The sequence below is a fragment of the Anser cygnoides genome, chromosome 19 (genome assembly GCF_040182565.1).
Source record: "Anser cygnoides isolate HZ-2024a breed goose chromosome 19, Taihu_goose_T2T_genome, whole genome shotgun sequence".
Lineage (NCBI taxonomy): Eukaryota > Metazoa > Chordata > Aves > Anseriformes > Anatidae > Anser > Anser cygnoides.
The window spans coordinates 7066784-7087231 of record NC_089891.1 but is presented as its reverse complement, the minus strand read 5'-3'; the positions used below and the strand labels follow the sequence as shown (position 1 = coordinate 7087231).

The window sequence follows — 20448 nt, the reverse complement described above, 5'->3', positions numbered from 1 at the left end:
TTCTGTGTATGGACTTTTCCCTTCTCTCCCTCATCAACAGTGTGTCCCTGGTTCTATATGTAATACTTCAAAGCAGAAAAAAAAAAAGGTGAAATCAACAACATAGCAAAACAAATATTCAGTTACTGTTATATTTCATTCATAAGATAGCATCAAAAATGTTTCTACAATCTGTAGAATCCTTTTCTATTGTCAATGAGAACAAATGAATTGAAAAATTTAATCTAAACCTTTTCTATAAGGGAATAAAAGAATTCCAGTATCATACCAACACTTCTGGAAATCTCAAATAGTTCTTTCAAAGGCAAGTACAAGTAGAATATGATAGGAAAAGATTAAAACACATAAGCAACCTGAACAGATGGCTAAAAAAATGAAAGCGGATGGTTGAGAAAAGGTCCCTCTGACATTCACTATTAGAGACAACAGTGGCTGTTAATAAAGCAGAGTTAATTCTATAGCAAGGAGTGAAATATTATTTAATCAGCGGCACTTCATACATAATTCAATTAACTGCCTTCACTCATCAGTATTAATGAGAGCTGGAGCTTGGATTAATGTGCTTGAGCTTCATAACAGCACTCCCAGTCTACTTAAATGCTGCCAAAACTTAATAAAGCACTGCCAATCAAATTACAGTATCTGAGCCCAGTGCATCAATGTACTGATATTACAAATCATCCTATGCTCATCATTGTTTGCTAATTCCTTATTTATGCTGATCTCTGCACTAAACAGTTTAATTAGTGTACAATGGTAGAATAAGTTAAATTTCTTACCACTTTCTTGATGATATTTTTAGGATCATCCAAGTTTTTGAGCAGCAACTATAAACGGTGTTTCCATGTGCTTTCAGTGCATAATTTTTAAATAATTTATTATATATTTTTATTATATATTTTATTATTATATATATTTAAATAATAATTTTAAATATCAACTTTAATTTGTTGCATAGGCTGCCATAAAGGGATTTCTGTTAGTCACAAAAAATAGATTGCTGATTTCTTCTTCTGTTCTAAAGAACATTTCTATTGCTGTCTACTTTTGTAGACATAGCAAGGATCTCATCCTCAGTTACAACAACTTAACCCTAACTGTGCCATTTGCTGCTGCTAGTACTCCATGCACTTTCACCCCAGGAAGAGAAAAGAGACAAGGTTTCCAAAATACTTTCTCCTCTGCCATTACTGAATTTGATTCTCACGAAGCTGATACGGCTGCCCCATTAGATGCTGAGAAAACAGTTTTGGGGGGATATATCACATTCAATGCAACCTGTGGCCAACCTCATTTAGGAAACTTCAGAAGCACTAAGCCAAACCTTACAGAACTGCTGAAGGTGGAGGCAGCCTGATGCTTATTCCACCTTTAACTGTACTGAAATAAATCTCTGCTGCTCCTCAAAATCCTTGGCCATGTTTCATCTGGGTGAATTAAGGCCGGATCACGGCACCCAAAAGGAGATTGAATTGCTGAAAAGTTCTTTGAAATGTAAGCTCTGGAAGCATTACAAACTGTCAGGAGAATCAGAATAAGATAAATGACATTATAGAAAAAACTACAGAAAGGCATGCATTTTTTATATTTCTTTTTAATCTTAACAGAAGGAAAGAAATGAAGATGTCAGAAAAATATATTATTGCCTACAACAGGGGCCTACCTGACAGTGTGAGGAGCCCACAGCGCAAGTTTTGGGGAAATTTTGTTTAAAAGGAATTTAGAACTATAGATCATTCAGAAACATGTTTTGCAGGACAGAGGCATGTGCAAGTCATACTTGAACAGATTCTGCAAAAATAGATTCTAATCCTTTGTTTTGCCTTTTGAATGTAATTCCTGTCATCTGGAGTGTGTGAAATCCAAGTAAAGAAAAGGTGCCATAACCATTCAGTTCCTTGATTTGAGGTGAAATATCAGACAAGGCTGAATTCGAAGAGGTGTCATTCTGTTGGGAGCTCTAACACTGATTTTGGCATCAAGTCTGTTGAGGATAAGAAGATTATAAAGTGCAGCACAATACATAAGAACAAGAGACAGCAACCAGACTTTTCTCAGATGAACAGAAAACCCAAATGTATTAAGTACCAAATAAGGACGAATGCTGTTTATGCTATATGTTCACCAAGTACTGCCGTCTGAGGATTTGGCAATTCATCCAAAAATGTTGGATGGTTAATGCTAAGTTGGATATATTTTAAAAACTGAGAAAGTAATGGAGAACCAAATCCTTTTCAATAGTCAGTACGATTCTATTTAATCAGAGCCTCGGAAGCTTAGAATCTTTTTCATAAAGTTAGTGTTGTCTTCTATACCATGCGTTTGATAGGAATTTTAACAGAGAAGAATGCTTAAGTTTGCAGCAAGTATTTCCTGCTCCAATATCAGAAAAACCTTTAAAAGGGAGCAGATTTTCAGGTGATGACATTGCAAACACCTCACAGGTAATAAATGTTAAACTCTTAAATGAGCATTAAAAAAACAACATCCACTTTGGAAAAACATTCGAATCTGCTGATGTTAAATCATACTTGACCCTTTTGCCTTCTATTTAAAGTATAAGAAACAATTATCATTTGAAGGAAAAAGTATAGTGTCTACACAAAATCTGGTCTAGACTAAGAGGCGCTTAGGCTTTAAGATGTTTTAAGCACTAAAGTCAACAGAGGAAGGAGAAACTGAATTAGAAAATGGTTCTAAGTTTCAGACACTTTTGGTGACATTCAAAGTAAAAGATTGATCAGAAAAAAAATCAAAATACAGTGTTACTGTTCAGAATTTGAGAACAGAATGAAATGTGCCAGTGCAAGTAGTATTTCAAGATGGAAAGAGAAAACTTGGTTATGAATGGATTGCAGCAGGATGCTTTTTTGGTAGTGGTTATATTTGCCAATGATATAAAAGCTGGCAACAAATACACTGCTATGTAATTATGAATGATCTAGACAGTTTAAAAACTAAAGAATAAGAAGTTCATAAAACTCCCTGCAGCAAAAGAATATGGTGCATGATGTGGAAGGACATACAGAAACCCCCCATTCTCCCATCTGTACTCTAAATAGTAACGTAAAAAAACAGTAGACAATCTCAATTTTAGTAATTATCACAAAAAGTAGATCCTCCTGCCAACCTTTTGTACTGGTGAGTTTTATGCCCTCCACAGGGAGGGGCACAGACTGCACGCTGAGTGTCACTGTTGGTCGTAGCTCCTAAGTCAGCTGTAAATTCACAGATCCCAAGGCTAGATGCTGCTGCTAGATAATGGGTATGGATTTTCTGTACATCATGACTGTGTGTCATCCACCTACCACCTGTACTGAACCTAATAATTTGTCTGAATAAAGCAGTACTCCATAAACTTTACTGCTGAGCAAACAACAGTGTGCTGTTGGCAACATCATACTTTGCTCTCCCTTTCAGCTCATCAAAAGATGACTCAATTACCATTTAAAAGTTTATACTGCCTATGAAGTCAAGGACTGAAGAATTAGTAGTCAGCTTGAATGTGTTTTGAAAAGAGTAAATGTATCTTAATGTGAAGAACTGACAGGTTTGCATGCAAGTGTTAACAGATAAGCTGCAAGCCAGTTTTACCGATAATTTTAACTAGCAATATGTGTACAGTAAGTAACAGGCAGATGAAAATGACAGATTTTGTCAGCATTTAAGGGGGGATGGATCAGTCTGGTAATGAAAAAACTTGAACAAGCCTACCTAGTTTCTGCAGTTGCCCGAATTCAGAGAGAGACAGATTCAGAGATACAAAATGGGAAATACCCCCCAAATTGGCATCACAATTTATTCTCCTTCTGGAAAAGTCAAGGCAAAAGGCAACACTGGTAATTAGAAACATGCTTGTGGTTTTGAACATTTTGCTTTCTTAAGAGCTGTGGCAGGTATTTGACTCTAAGGCACTTTTACCATATTCAGGGAAGCATCCTTAATTTTACAGCTAGTTTGATGTTGAGCCTAAGCCTGAAACGTTATCTGGTTTTTAAGGGGTGAAAAGCAGCATACTGAATCTTAAATCTATTAATTGTACCTAGTGCCACCTGCTCCTGTACAGCTAGCAGCCAGATTGGTCATTGCCAAATTGAGGTTCTGTGAAATTTGATAAGGCAAAATTTAACCAAATTTCTTTGTAATTTAGAAATGCTAATGTACAAATGATAACGAGAACCTAGGAAAAAAAATTAATAACTACTGACAAACTCAGGAATTTCAATTTAAGCCTCAGTCATAGCAAAATAGCAGGATGTGTGTGCAGACTGGTAAGTGGTTAAGTTTCAACACTTCCATCTTGAAAATTTTTTCCTAGAGTATTAGCCACAGAACATCCTGGGACATATTGCTTAAGTTTAAAGAAAAATGTTTAAAGATAGCTGAGTTAAAAGACTTATTTTTCCGTAGGAGAGCAGACAGAACAGACAAGCTATCTGCATTCGTCTGTCATCCATATAATTCATCAAAATCTGCCTAGTAGATGGTTTATTACAATCAAAATTAGATGCACCTGAGGCTATAGAAATAAAATAAACATAGAACAAACAGCTTAAAAGTAAAGTAAATATATCCTGTGCATCTCAGTAAGTTTTTGTATAAAGACTGGCAAGTTGCAGGAATTGTCCTAATCCTAATGACATGTTACTCAAAAGCACATTGTGACAGTGGTCTAATGGAGTTCAAATCAGATCTCTGAAGAGATTTTCTCCTCCTAGGTTTGAGTGTGTTCACTGGGTGATTTTCTCATTGGCCGTTACAGAAGGACCATGCATTGTACTAGGAAGTACAATTCGTGACTACTTTTATGTGGGCAATTAATGTATGTGTGAAGGAGACACCTCTAACATGCAAATAATGAATAGTTCCTGGGAGAAAACTTGAGTCCATCAAAATTGTTTTGTTTTGTTTTAAAATACACTGTTAACACCTGTTTTAAATGTGAGCTTTATGCAGCTTCAGTTGCCTTGAAAGTAATATTTGTTTTTGCAAAAAATGAGGTTCATCTGCTTAACGAGTTATAGAGCATTTCCAGACTTTTAAAGAGTCATGAGAAAGTGTCACCTGAGGGAGAAGAGATCTTAATGAAACTTCCTCGTGCTGCAAAAACTGTGCTTTCTACTTTTTCAAAGAATCTTCTGGAACTGGAGGCTTTGTAATCACTGGCATCTTTAGGGATACCCAGGCAGGTTGGTGATGGCTGCTGCAGACTCGTACACTAGGCAGTCCATCTGAACTGCTTTATCCAGGCATTTCATACGAACTTTTGATTTAAAGTGCATCACAAAATCCTCCCACCAGTGATAGCAGCAGGAAACTTCAGGTGGTATCAGGGAAGAAAATTCCCAGAGGTTACAGTTTATGGAGTTTTTCATCCTGCAAAGTGCAGTGTATGTTTTTAAAGGAAGAGAAACTAAAAACGGGCAAGCCCAACTGTGTGAACAAAAATACAGTATTTTCCTCAGCCATTTGCAAATATCCCGTCTGCTTAAAAGGCTATGTCCACTTGGATTTTATAAGCTACATAACAAACATAGAAACATGCCAAGAAGCAGAAGTTTAAAAAGGGGAAATTCAGAGATTGTAAGAGACATTGAGCATAAATTTGCAATTAGATGTAGATAATTTAGTACCTTTTAGCAAGTGATGTGTATTCAGAGTGTTTATATAGCTCAGGGAAGTATTTAACTACAAACACTAACTGTATTTTAACAAAAAAAAGTTTCACCCAGAAAAGAAAGATAATTTGAGATAACCTGATAACCATGGCTTTCCTGAAGCAAACAACACTGAAGACTGTTTTGCTGAAGAACTAATCAGAATTTTTTGAAACATGCACAAAAGGAGAGAAGGTGCTTTAGATAGTCTAAAATGAGATGTTCTTCCACAAAAAAAAAACAAAAGCAAAACCAAAAAACGGCAAGACATTGCAAGACATCCATTTTGAATCACCATGATTAAAACTGTTGTCTGCAAAACCAAGTAATATTTTTAGCTACTACTTCTTTCTTGTTAGGAAATACTCAGTGCTCAAGTTGTTTCCTTTTGAAGCTGTTAAAATCTTCAAACTTAGTAAGTGTTGCCACTGAAGTCACACTGAGGCTTCAAAAGCGTGATTATTACTCAAGAACCACAATCATAGCAAATCAGTAGATTAACAAGAACACCAAGCATTGTTATGGTATTGAAATATCTTACATTTGAATGTGAAGATAGCAAAAAGTTTAATCTCAAGACTGAGGAGCAAATCATTGGACTAAGTCCCAAGCAATGATGTATAGAGACTATTTTCCTATGAAATTGGCCACAGTTAATGCTACAGAAAATAAATGAATTCTCCTCTTGTACATTAGGTAGTAGCCTAGTGATAAGTGTTCCAGGAATTGTCATTATATTGCTCTGCTGGTTTTCTTCAGAACCATAATAGATATATCAGCTGCCCTAACTGACAACAGCTAATAGCGCAGAACAAAGAAAAAGCATCACTATTGATGTAGATGAAGCTTCCAATGATAATTACCTAGCTGGGAAACTCAGACTTTGCCCTGTTTCTCTTGTACCACAATTATGTAGCCAAAGTTCTTTTGAGTTGTTCAGGTAGGACTTTATGAAGACAATGTTCCTAATGCTAGCCAAGAGGTTAGTTTTTATTTATTTTTACGATTCATGCTCAACTTTCCACTTAGAAAATATTCCTGAAACAAGCACTTTCCTCTCCATTTCCCTTGTAACATATTCAATCTTTTCTGTTAAAGAAAAAATGCAAATGTACTGGAGTAAGTTCAGTCACTGCACATAACATGGTTGCTAACCTACTGCTGCTCTTCCGCTAGGCTGAATGCAAACCAAGAGGGATTTTATTTCAATGTGCACCACTACAGCTGTTTGAAAAGCAGGCTAGGAAGTGTATTGTTTTGATTCTTGAAATACCCTTCTTAAAGCTCAGACAGAAAAATAATTATATGTATTGTTGTGAGATGAACATAGAAAGCTTTTCCTAAAGGAAAAACTGTTTGTCCTGTCAAGTCTCTCCATTCCCTTTCCCGTCTGCCAGGGACGGTGCTGAAATTCAATGAAGTGAACCAGAAAGAAATACAATTTTGATTGTAAGCCTGGTATTTACTTTTCTTTATTTGGCCAGATGATGCTGGAAAAACTTGTTGAGAGTAAACTTCATCTGTAGTGAATGGGTATTTGTACATGGCAATTGTAATAGGATTTATGATTACTGACTTAGCTTTGGTAGCTTTGTGTTAGACCAAGTTTAAACAGAAGTAAGAACATTAAAGGTGGCTAATCTGTACTTACTAAGCCTTCTGAATATTACTTCTACTGGAAGTGCACAATAGTAAAACACATTGCCATATATCTAAAGCACAAAAGGCTGTTATACAAAAATAAATGTTCAGTTCATAAATAATTTGTGTTCATTTTCACTGAAAGTACAAACTAAAATCATGCCAACTAACAGTAAATGTATTCAGCTAATATAGCTTGTGTTTAAAAATGAGTACTGTATTTTTTGCTAGTGTTAAGGCCAGACTGGAGCACTGATAGACACTGGCCAACCGTATGGAACCAGTTTATCGTCCTAAATGATCGTTAGACAGGAGCAATTTCTCTGTTGGTACAAAGAACATTTATTTCAGTATGTTTATTCAACTAATTCAACATAAAACTGAAAAACCAAGTGGCAACTTCACTCAAATTTTTTTGCTTCCAAAAGAAAACCAGGTAGGAAAGGTTACAATCTGATAGTTGCCAAGACTTCAGAATTACTAGTTCAGTTGGTCATATTTCCAGGATTAGTTTGTACTTTGATTTCTAAAAATGGTAGCAAGTCTGTTACAAAGAAGTCAACTTGAACTTACATTTTCAGTGGTTATGAGGCTACAATTTTTGCCTGCAAATGATGTTTTGTTGATTACCCAGCGTATTTGATAATATTCTTAATGAATTTTGGAGTGATTTAGGAGCTCAGAACCCTTAGAAAGTACTTTTGACATTAATCACCTTTGCAGCCTTTTCCATGTACATAGCCATAAGTTTTCTGTCCCACTTGGATGTAACCATTTAATACTTCTTTCCCCTAAACCTCTTTCTCAGGGAAGGTATGATTTTTCTTATACTGCTAGAAAGACCATCAAATGCTGTATCCACAGGCTGGAATAATTCAGAAAATAAGATGTATTCGGGTCTCTGTGAAGGTCACAAGTAATAAAGCCTCCAAGGCACTATCTTCTGGTGAATCTTGGCTGCCAAAAAGGCAACATACATTATCCTTTACATGCTTCCCCTGGAAGCAATTGATGCTCATTCTTTCTGAGCTGTTACAGTCTCTGGCAGAGAGAAATAGGCTGTCGGGAGCATTCTAGAGCTACAGGTCGTCTGTTCTCCCTGTGACACTCTGAGAAGTAGATTATAGTTTTTGTGCCTGTGAGTGGCTTTACAATTTTGCATTCTGGGCAACAGACCTCTGAGTGGTCTCTCCACTGCTTTGCTAAAACATGGTGGTACTGCTGTGGTGCTTTTCAATGTGGAACAGTTACCTTGCAGATTGGATGATGCTTGTGCACTGCTATATTTCTCACATACCTAATGTTTGCTACTGTCAGTTTTCACAAACTGAAATAAGTCGCTGCAAGCAAAGAAAGCATCACACAGTTACTGCCTTACAAACTCGTGCCACCTACCAGTACTGGTCAGATGAGCAGCATTTTTCTGTAGTGCTCTGACTGACACTAGCATGAGGCACGCATACACACCCACAGCTTAAGAAAACAGTTAGCTAAGGAAGGGTTCAGGAAGGATTACTGCTGTGCTAAACAGCTTTGCAGTCATAACTTGTGGAGTTCTTAGGTGGAAATAATAGAGGGTTCTCCTTGGGGCAGCTATTTGATCTAACCTTGATCACAGACCTGGTGTCCACAGCTCAGTTGGTCCTGTTGGCTTTATGTGAGGTGGTGCATTTCCATTTTCAAGCACTGATGACAGCATTGCAGCACTATTACAGATCCTGTCTTACATCAAGAGGAAGTGTCCACTCTTTGCCAATAGCCCGCGTCAATTTTTTTACTGGCACATTGAGAACAAATTCGATCGTATGATTCAGTTGCTAGATTGAATTATGTTTGCCAGCAGTCAGAAGCTTCCGAATTATTCTGGGAACATACTCTTTGTATGTATGTGTTAACAGGGACATCAGGCATGACCAGATTAGAAACAGCATTAGCAGTATATTAGAATCCCACAAAAGTGTGATAGCATCACCCTACAACGCTGAGAGGAGATAGTTCCTTCAGCCTCCATCTTCAGAGTACCCATAATGTTCTGGCACCTCGGCTAACACTAACAGTCTCTTTGAGCTGTTTGCAAGTAATCTTGTCTGAACAGGCTGTCCTGTGGGTCTGCTCTCTGACCTGATGCTCAGTCACGTATCTCCTGGCCTCCCGCCAGCAGCTGGGAGGCTGCTGCGTTGCACAGCCCTGCCTTATTGCACAGCCTCTGTGCTTGCCCTCTTCCAGCTCCTTGTTTATATAATCCCTGGCCTGTTCTCCCCCATCCATCCCAAGATCCATTTACAAGGGAACTGCAGACGCTGAACCCAGAGGATGCATTAATAGGGTCCTGCCCAGTTCAGCTCCCTGGCCCAACACAAACCTTTTATGAACACACCGTCTGCCCTCTGGTGGCTATTTTTAGATGAAATTATGACAATACTTTGGCATTGAACTCTCATCTTCTGATTTAAGATTTCACTGTAGCATTTGAAAAGGCCTTTTCATAAAAAAAAAAAAAGCATTAAGAAAATCATGTATGCCCTGGTGTTACATACTTAGATTTCTTAGCACCAAAGACCTAGTAACTGTAACATATCCACATATATATATTTACCTCCTTCCAGAGTTGATTCAAAATTTCAACAGCAAAATAGATGAAAATGCATATTCTGTGCTAAGTTCAACATAAACTTCAACCCCTATGGGCTAAGTCTACAGCAGCTGAAATCTGTAGGCTTTCTTAAGAAATATGTGGAACAGCAGTGGATCACCTGGTACCCTGCCCACCTACTCACTGTCCCCACACTTATTGCCTTGCCCCTGCACTGCTTTATACATTCCTGCACAAAGCCATTCCTTTTACATCCAGCACTCTCTCCTTAGAGTTATTTCCTTTTTCACTCTCAAGCAATGCCAGAGTATTAATTTGCTTGGCTCCCTTCCCCCTCTCCCTTCTAGATTATTTTTATTGGAGGAGGGGGGGAGGGTTGCAGACAAAACCAGTTTGAGAGTCTTCCCAGTTGCCTGTCTGATGGCAGCGCTGCAGAACATTCTTCTGTATTTAACCGCAAATACACAAACTTCAAAGTAAATAAGAAAACACTTAGTGGTGTCATTAAATACACATTTAGGTGAGTATTTAAGAACCTTCATAGCCTTGTGAAAACCAATACATTTTCAAAATGTTTTCTCACTGACAGCAGAACTCAGCAGTTTCATGCACTGCATCTCTCTTCAAAAGCAGCCTCAGCAAGATCAGCAAGGTTGTTTGGGAGCTCAGATTCACAGCAGAATTCAAAGCCGAATGCATTAGTGGACCAAAAGGTTTGAAATATGACCTTGTCATTAACAAAGTTGCAGTATATTTGAGCAACACATATGGCAATTAATCCAATAGTAGAACAGCTCCCAGTAATGGCAAGTTCCTTACAGAAACTTGGTTGAACGATAGGTGTGCAAAACCGTGAGTAAACAAGTAGTATTTGCCTGGCATTTGCTACAGAAGCCAACAGGACCAGGGACTAACCTGCCTGAGTAACTCTAACAAGCAGTGGCAGAAGAGGAAGTGAGTGACATGAGATGCCACTTCAGCTTTTGGTACGTTTTATTCATCGTCAACAAATGGCTAATTTCATTCTTCTCTGGTTTGTTTGGGGGCTTGCAGATAGACTTGTACCAATGCAGTTTCTTTCCTTTTTAAGCAGTTTCTCAGTATTTATGTTTGTACAGATTTTTTCTGGACAAGACAGCACACAGATAGAATTTTCAGATTATGTAAATGGCCCAGTTTTTCAAGAAAGTGACCTTCCACATTGTCCTGTGTTTTCTCTGATTTAAGAGAATTCTGAGAATATATTTCAGCATTTCTGAAAATTAAGCCAATAATGACCAGCCTTACACTTACTATACTAGTTACCATTTGACATTCAGCTGATTGATGATGCAGGGATCTGTTGGGTAGAAAATCGTTACATTTCCTATGCAGCGTATTTGTCCCTTGGTGCACATACAGAATACAAAAATCAGATAATGTGGCATCAACCAGAAGAATATCCTTGCACTCAGCTATCCACTTACATCTCAGACAGGAATTCCTATGTAAAGAGTTTGTCAAATCTAGAGATCAGTAGGATACAACACCTATTCTGGAGGAAGGGGAAAGGGCAGCAAGTGAGACTGTCCTCTAGAAGATGCTTAGCTATTGGGGCTCCTGTGCAACCAAGTTCTCCCTAAATCAGAGGGACCACTAAACCTTTTCTGCTTCTCCTGGTTGCGCATGCAGCACAGCAGAAATAGCCACGAGTATTTGAGCTGAATCACCCAGTGTAAGAGTGAAATTCTTCCTACACATGCAGGTTTTCCTAGGTAACTCTAGCTTCTGTATGCAGCAGCAGAAGCATATCTGCAGAGGCTATGTACCACGTGCTGCATGTACAAATCATTAAGAAAGCAGTGACTAGATTCAGAGCATAACTGCAGTTAGGAAAATGAGTAGATCACTTGGAAGATCAATTCCTGGACAGCAGTTAGCTGAGTGGTCTGATGTAGCAGCTAAGGAGAGGCCAAGGTTTCTTTCCATCCCAAAACATTTTGTAGTAATGGCTCTGTCTAGAGTTGTGGCTTGGCAGCACTGTGTTGGAATTCTAATAGATGAGTATTTCCCCAACAATATTTTCAGGCTGTAAGAGCATTTAGTCAGCTGTCCTAAAGACTTCTGGCCTTTCCAAGAACAATCAAAGTTAGAGCTTTGGTAAACTCACTGTGGAAACAGCATCCCCAGGCAGGGCCATAGCCCTGTGGAATGGGGTCAGAGAAATCTGATTACTCTAGAAAATATGAGAGCATAGAACATCAGTGTTACTGTCTTGAACTGTCATTACAGATAAGAACTGCAGCACTCAGTGGTGAGCTCTGTGCTTGCTCCTCGGTTGTCTTGGCAAGTCAGCAGAGCCAGGACATTTCTGCATTACGTGCTGTCATTAGCTGTAAGAGTCTTGTGGTACACAGCTACAAGTAATTCTCAAGAGGCCACTGTCATCCACAAATGTTTTAGAGATCAGGACTACTTAACCCTTACTGATGTTCCTTACACACTGCCCTTAAGTTTCCGTGCCAGCCTTCTCCAAACTGAATCATGTAATGCCCTGCAGTTTCTGAACATGATGCTTGTTATGTCCAGGCTAACGAACAAGTGAAGCGCTCAACAGATGCGGATGTTCAATTTGGCAAGAAATAGCTAGGTTCTGACTTACTACCTGAGCAGAGAGTTTTAGTAAGTCTGCTGTGAATCACTGCAGTATCCAGTACTCCAGAAAGAGCACTTGTGGAAGAATAAAACATTACAAGAAAGCATATTTGTTCCTTCTTTCATTTCTATTTTTTAGAAAAAGGATCAATAATATCCCAAAGACATTAAAATAAAACAACCTATAGACAATAATTGCTGAATAAGCAGTCTCTTTCCTTTAAAAAACGTTTTAAATTACTTTATCTGAACAGTTTTCTACTGTGTCCCAATTTCATCTATTTGAAGCTTTCTTCAATTTTTCTTCTGGATCTTCTCTAAAACCTTAGTGCTCTCACCCTGCCTCAGATCAGTCACTCATTTTAGTAGCAACAAAGTCCCCAGATTTACAGAATGAAAAACAGCACAAACAGAAAAATGAAAGATGAAACATGAAGAGGAAAGGTTGTGCTTAGAGGTATGTGATGCTCAAAACCTGGGTATCTTACATTTCAGTTTAAAGGACAGAATGACCATCACAGCTCTTTTGCCCTTTCAGTCTACCTTTAAATCCAGGACAAACTCTTCCTCTTTTCCACCCCACAAGTTACAATGAACATCAGGCAAACTTAACTCAGTTGTGATTGCCAACTCGTTCTTTGCCTGCTTCAAGGGGAATGTGTTGAACCATGGCAGTGACTGATCACTGAGAGACTGACCCGGCTCGATGAGAAGCTGCCAGCTAGTGGCAGGTAATTGATGCAGCTAGTTACTCATACAGGCATCCCAGGCACCGGGATATTATGGGCAGACATAAGGGAGACAAATGTTTTAACTGAATGGAAGGCAGGCAGGGATCCAGACCACATGGATTCTCAGTATCTTGTGTTCTTTCAGAAAAGGGGAAGAGGGTGGTGCTTTCCCCCCATCCCATCTTTTAATTTTTAGCTGTTCTACCAAGAAGGATTTCCTTTATCCAAGACTAGAGTTCAGTCTGTGCTGTCTCCACTAAACAGCTCAGTTTCTTTAACCTTTAAAGCAAACCGTTTAATTTCTTGCCATAGTTATTCTAAATCTTTCAGCAGTGCAAACTTCACTAACGTTACAGAGACAAACAGTTTTTCCCAAGACTGTATCTCCTTTCTGAACAACAGAAAGCACATTGCATTTTCAAAGCAGTAGTAACAAAGACCCTAGAAAATTCTTACTGAAGCTGTTTAGTCTTAGACCTGGACATACCTCTGCCTGTAGACACACCACTGCCATATTAATAATGCAAAAGATGAGAGAATGGGAAGGGCATCTCTAAGTACCTTTTAAGTAGCTGACCTGTATTTTGGGAAAGGGTGAAGTAGCGTGTGATTGTACAGTTTTAAGATACGTGTTAACTGTCCACATTGTGACACAAGATCTAATTACATACTGTTGTATAACTGCTCTCTACCTTATCATTAACATTGTTTATAAATGTGAATTACTTTGTTCTTATCAGTGTGATGAAGGAAGTCGTGGTGTTATCTGCACTGGTATCCCAAATGTGTACATGAAAATAAGCAAAAGCTTGGAAGGTTAGAGGTCACTAATTGTGATTACTAAATACTTTTTTTTCTGGGTAATATCTTTAATTGAAGAAAATGCTTAATTAGGCAGAAATGAGAAGCTATAATTTAAAAGGTAAATTGAGAAGAGTATTGCAGGGTGTCTGTATTAAAGCTACACTTTTAAAAAGTATATTTCCAGAATCTTAACCTTTCATATACCCTTTCTAGTTTTTTCCCCCCTCATTTAGCCAGTGGAGTTGTTGAACTTCCCGTCATTGAGAATTTTTCATACAAAGGGAAGATGACATTCAAACAGACCAGTATGGAACGACTAGTATGATGCTGTTGAGTTCTTCATGATTCCTATTTTTTGATACGTTTCAAGATTTATTGGTGAAAAAATTTATTTCTTTTCGATAATGGCAGTGCTGTCTTATTCTCAGTGATGTATTTCAGCTATCAACTTTTTGCTTGTTAAAAAGAAATCGGAATACTTTCAGTTCTCAAGTTTGAAGCCATTATGATACTGTCTGATATTACTGCGGTCTGGAGATTTCTGTGACCAATTACTTACATGAATGCCATTCTATACTCTGTCATTTCTTTAGTGTCCCTGATTTATCTCTCAAAGCCTTTATGACTTTACATTTGGCTTTTATGTAGAAGCAAAGCAGGTCATGTGGTTATCCAGAGGCATTAGTATGGTAATTTTCTTCACGTTGAGTAGGTGGAAATAATTAATGGACTGCTTTATTGATGTACATAGATAGCTGATTCTCTCTGTGGTTTCAATTCCCAGCTTCAATAAAGTAGCTTGAGATTTTATCTGAGGGACCAGTAATTACACAGGGCAAGAATAATTGCTGCACAAATACAATCTGATTGTGTTTCATGCTATTGCCAAGGCTGATGGTAAAGCTTAAATATATAAACAAGAACTGCTGCATGAATAAGTTGACTCCTTTTGTTTAAACTTGTGGACTCTAGAGTAACTTAAATTCACAAAATCTGTGCTCTTGAAAGCTGGGCAAATTTCAAGGAGAAAGTTATAGTCTCAGTGTAACACAAATAACTTCACTGTCTTGTCTAGATCTCATCTCCTATTATGGACTGTGACCAGTAGGAGAAGCCTTGGGAAAAATAAGCAACTATTAAACAATATTTCCTTTTGCTTCCAGCAAGTTGCTATTTAGGGTTTCTCTGCAACAAATAGCTCAATTCTTCAGTCCTGTTCTCCATGGGGAGGGAAAAGGTGGAAATTAATTCCACGTGCCTGTTTGCTTTTAGGTCTGGAGACCTGCAAGTAGAAGACTCCTTAAGTCTCTTTAAAAATATGATCTTATTTGCTACTTTTTAATCCTCTGAAGCAGTACAGATTTTAAGTGATGATTTTGGCAATTCAAGTCACCATGGTATTCATCCAAGAGTTCTGACTGACCTCAGTGAATTTGTTTATTTTGTCAGTTTATACTAAAAGTAATTTTCTGATGCTCGACTTTGAGACAGTTTCTCAGATTCATTCCCCATAAAGAAGCTCCTGTGAGGGAACCTCCCTAGGCACCTTTGTAAGCAATAAGGAGAAGAATTGATATAGCTTTGCTGCTACGTTATCTTTCGCGTGCTTCTTTTGCAACAACCAGCTGGTCCTACAGACTCTGACAGGATCCTTGCCTCTCATACACTTGAGAGAAGTTGTTAGTGGTTTTTATGATTTTAGCAAATTGTTCTTCAATATATTCTCTTGACTTGTCTTATTTAGTTTTATATTTAACATGTCAGAGTTATCATTTTTTCCATTTTTCTTATTTGAACACCATTTTTTGAAGGATTCTTACTTTGGCTGCTTTCTTCATTTTTGTTGACACTGACTTTTCCTTGACCCTATTTAAACAGAGGCTCTGAATAAACACACAACACCCAGTTTGGCTTACACTCCAGCAGTCCCAGTGTCCATTTTACCATTTAGTTCTTTTTCTTAAAGTGGTTACACAAAAATTCACTATATAAGGGTTTTTAATTTATATATGAAAATATTAAATTCAGTATAGTAGTATCTATTATACAGAGCACCTCTTCTATAGAGGCGTCTTAAACTAGAGTCTCTGCATTGCTCAGGTCTAAATCAGAGGTTGCTTCCTCAGTGAAAGGTTTGCACAGCAAACGCTCCCCTTACCACGTGTTAAAAACAATGCCGAAATGATTTTACTGTCCTACTTATTCCAAGCGCCCAGTGCAGGAAGCAAGATCAGACCAGTAAGACACATGAGGTAGACAGGAAGTTGGTGCCAGAATAGTCTCAGCTTGTTCTGTCACTGAAAATGTCATTTTTATTTTTATTTTATTTTATTTTTTTATCATGCTTTTCTCCCAGACATCCTTTATTTGTTCTGGTGCAATTCTATCTCATCTACTTATATGAGGCAACAAGGAACGTATTAGAACAGCTACTGTGTCCTACTCAGAAGCTATAGTGAGAAACACTGGGGTATTTCCTGGATATTACAGAACTTTGCAGTCACACAGAGTCAGAGTCATTTCAGAATGAAAAACATCTGGGATTTCCATGTAGCAAACTGACAGCCCAGAACAGCCTTACTACAGGATGAGCCCCAGGAGCACTCTGCCCCCAGAGCCATGCGTGCAAGAAGTGCCAAGCTGTCCCCCACTCTGAGGGTTGCATCTCTTCTCCTCTGAGCTAGACCAAATCTCTTTCAGCCAGTGCCTCGCAAGGACTCTTCAGAAAGCACCTCAAAGAAGTTCTGGTTAGACTTGTGGCTTTGCTAAGAGCAAGATGCAGAAAGAGGACAGGGCAGAATTCAAACTGCTTTATAAATAAGCCCTCCAGTGCCAGAGAAATAAACCGGGAGACAGTACTTACCTGTCCCCAACCCTTTCATGACCTAGACCTATCAATCTAACATCTTTTCTAAGATCAAGTAATATTTCAGATGTAGTACACAGCATGCACCCCTGATCCCATACTAGGAAAATTTCTGCCTCTCATCTCAGAGCGTGGAGATTTGTTATTACTGCCTTCTCTACCTCCTTACAGATATTCAGAAGCCATCAGGAGATGGTGCTGGGCAGCTGGTACTGGGTGACCCTTCCTGAGCAGGGCCCAGATGACCTCCAGAGGTCCCTTCCAACCTCAGCCGTTCTGTGGTTGTGTAACATGAGTGCATACTGCTACATGTCCAACACACACTACAGACAGTATGATTACACTTATCTGCGAGTTCACTGTACCTACAAAAGGGCGTCCTTATGGGACACCCTTTTCATTGCTTTGCTTTTCCTCTTGAGATGCATTTATTCAGGCAAATCCACAGCAGTGATCACTAGGAGAATTGCATTCAATCCTTACTTTATTGTTCTAGCTGCTATTATTTCACTGTTGTTATGCATAGCTTTGGTGAAAGCCATCAGAATCCCTCATTCTATCGTGTCATGCTGATACTAGAGCATCTTCATATCTCAATATAACTTGTTCCCAGTAAATTGAAAAAACTAGCAGCTGCAAGAAGATCCAGGCTATGAATAAGGATATCAGCAATTTTTGCATAGGTATAATAAAATGTGATCCCCTCACCTCCTCCCCACATAACACACACAAAACCTGTTGTCCATAGTGCACAAACAAAAAGTAAATAGACTTTGAATTTATCCAATTTTCGTTCTGTTATGAGAAGGTTGAAGGCATGACACTGGTCAGGCAAAAACTTGTCACCTCATATCTGTGTAACATGTTTGTGAGAAATGAGCTCAAGCAGTGTAAGTTTAGGAGGATTTATAGACAAAGGCAGAGATGACATGATCAATATACTGAAACTTTTGGCAGAAGGACCAGTAGCTGGAGAACCTTGTAAATGAGATTGTAAACTCCTGTGTGGGCTGCATGCAAGCTAACTTATAAGAGCAGCTGCTGGACAGCACAGGAGCCGGGCTGCTGTCAAGAATGCTTCAGAGGTCCACACAAAAAGATGCAGCATATTCCCACTCACACATGACCAGATATTTATGGAAATACAATGCACGTAATGGTGATGAAGGAGGTACTGTTTCATTAAGGACCTACTCTCTAGTAGAACTTTCCCTGATAGTTAACCTGGAATAATAGAATAATGAATATTTTGCTATGTTTTCCTAAATTCAGCTACTAATATCTTTAGGCTAATCAGTTAATTCAGTACTTATATTTAAGCCTTGGTTTTCTACATGAATACTGCTGGGATTTTTCCATCATGGTTCTGAATACTTTTCTATTACTTTGAGCATCTAAGCAGCAATTACTTCAATTAAATATAATTAGACATTAATATTGCATGATATCCCCATCCACTAGTTAACTTAGGTGTGCACACTTAGGTCAGTCTTCCCTAATTAACCTTTGGTTGAAGCATAAGCAAAGTCTTTCTGATCACAGAGGAAAGTTTACCATTACTGTACTTTCCGCCCAACCGCATATAATAGAGATAGCACCAAGCACATCTTGAGGAAATGCTCAAGCATAAGCTTCCCAGGCATTTAGAAAGACATCAAAGATAACAGCACAAAGTTATATGTCTGGGTGACAAGACTAACCTTTTCTGTGCTGCATCAAGTAAGAGCTCCACCTCCTTGACTTCCCAGCAGTGGGCCAGCATGACCAGCAGTGCACAGAATGCAGAGTTGACCTGTCAGGACCAGAAGGGACATTATGAAATATCCACTCATAAAAGATATTTTCCATCATGGCTCTTCTGGGACAATCTCAGTTACATCATAAGTTCTTTAAGTAATACAAACTTGAAGATAATGGACTGCCCTATTTAGCTTACCGTTTTATTGCCCTTACCACGTCTGGCTTGTTTGTTTCTAAAAGGATTGCTAAAGAACTATGCACTTTCAACAATACCAGAAGTATTCTTGCCCAAAAGATTTTTAGAAACCATCTCAGTAACATATTTCCTTTTGAATGTTTTCTCTCTTGAACCTACAGCTCTACAGTTTCATCATTAATATTTTGTTTGAATTAACACCACAGTGGGATCTATCAAGGTAAACCTGACCGTCTCAATTAAGCAAGACTTAATTTAGGCCTCTGCATAATGAGCTATTTTCTCTCTGATGAAATCCATACTGAGATCCTATGGTATTTCCCTTAAAAAAAAAGTCACATAAATAATGAAATGTACTTTGTTTTACTTTAAACTGTACTACATTTATTTTATTCATTTTCAGTGCATTAGCGCTATTGCTTAGTATACTCTGGAAACTCCCGAGGTTACCTAGATTTCCCATGGAAGTAGAAATTGACTAGTAGAATAGACAGAGGAGGTGCAGGCACACAGACTAGAGACTAGTAGAAAAAAAGAAAAAGCTTTCACTGAAAAAGGAGCTTTCAGGAATTTTGTAAAAGAAATAATATCTATGAATGATAGCTTGTAAGCTACTGCAATAGGCTGATACTCCACTGCAAAACACTTTTCATCAATTCTGTGTAGATACTTAAGCTAAAGCTATGCTGTGCAACGACATCCTGAGAAATCCTAAAGATTATTTGCTTTTGTAGCACAGTTAGACATAAAATTATATACTAACTTACAGATTAAAATTAAACTTTGATTGGGTCAACATTAAACTTTGAGGGCAAAAAATGAGCTGTTTATAAAGTATAACACAAAAGCACAAGTATCAGCCACTGTCCTGAGGCTACAGTACTTGGAAGAGATCTTCCTCCTGTCTCCCCTCAAAGAAATACCTTCCCAATGCATTAAGTCCACTGCAAATGGACTTATCTGGGTCAAATCCAAGCAACGCTCCATGTAGGTTCTCACTAGAGTAACCAAAAACTGCAGGCAGAAGCAAGTATTCACACTACAAAGTCCTCCAAACAGCAGGCTGTAGCAACCAGAAGGCTTTTTACAAGCAGCGATGGGTTGTGTGCACCTCCACCCTCTAGGCAAAACACCTGTGCTTCTGCCCCAGGGGCTCAGCCACAGGATCCTTCCCCCAGCCTGGGTTTGTAGCCTTTGTCACACAGTTGATTAGAAGAATGCTGAGAGGCTCGAAGGTTAAGAAAACTTTCAACAAAACATAAAAAGAAAAAAGAAAACCAACAAAGAACAGCAACATGAGCACCACTGAAATTCCCACCTGCTACACGAAACCACACAGAAAAATTCTGATAAAGTCAAAGTTGCCTTATATACTTTAGACAGGGATAAAGTGTGCACCTAAGTTTGAATCTGTCTCCCTGTATTTTATTAGTTGCTTATTGCTCATTTAGTCAGGATTTTTTCAGCATCCAATGAGAGGCTGACATTGTCTGTAAACTGCAGATTAGATGCAATAGGAACCTTCAACCTGCGGTTATCTGATGAGAAGCAGTATATAGCTAATCAGATCACATTTCTTCCTTTTC

The 20448-nt window shown here is 38.4% G+C and overlaps 1 protein-coding gene across 4 annotated transcripts in view; it reads left to right on the top strand.

The window, feature by feature from the left end:
- The window catches only part of CA10 (carbonic anhydrase 10), a 201084-nt gene that overhangs the window by 58537 nt on the left and 122099 nt on the right, over positions 1–20448 (top strand). The gene's annotated exons all lie outside the window — the stretch shown is intronic.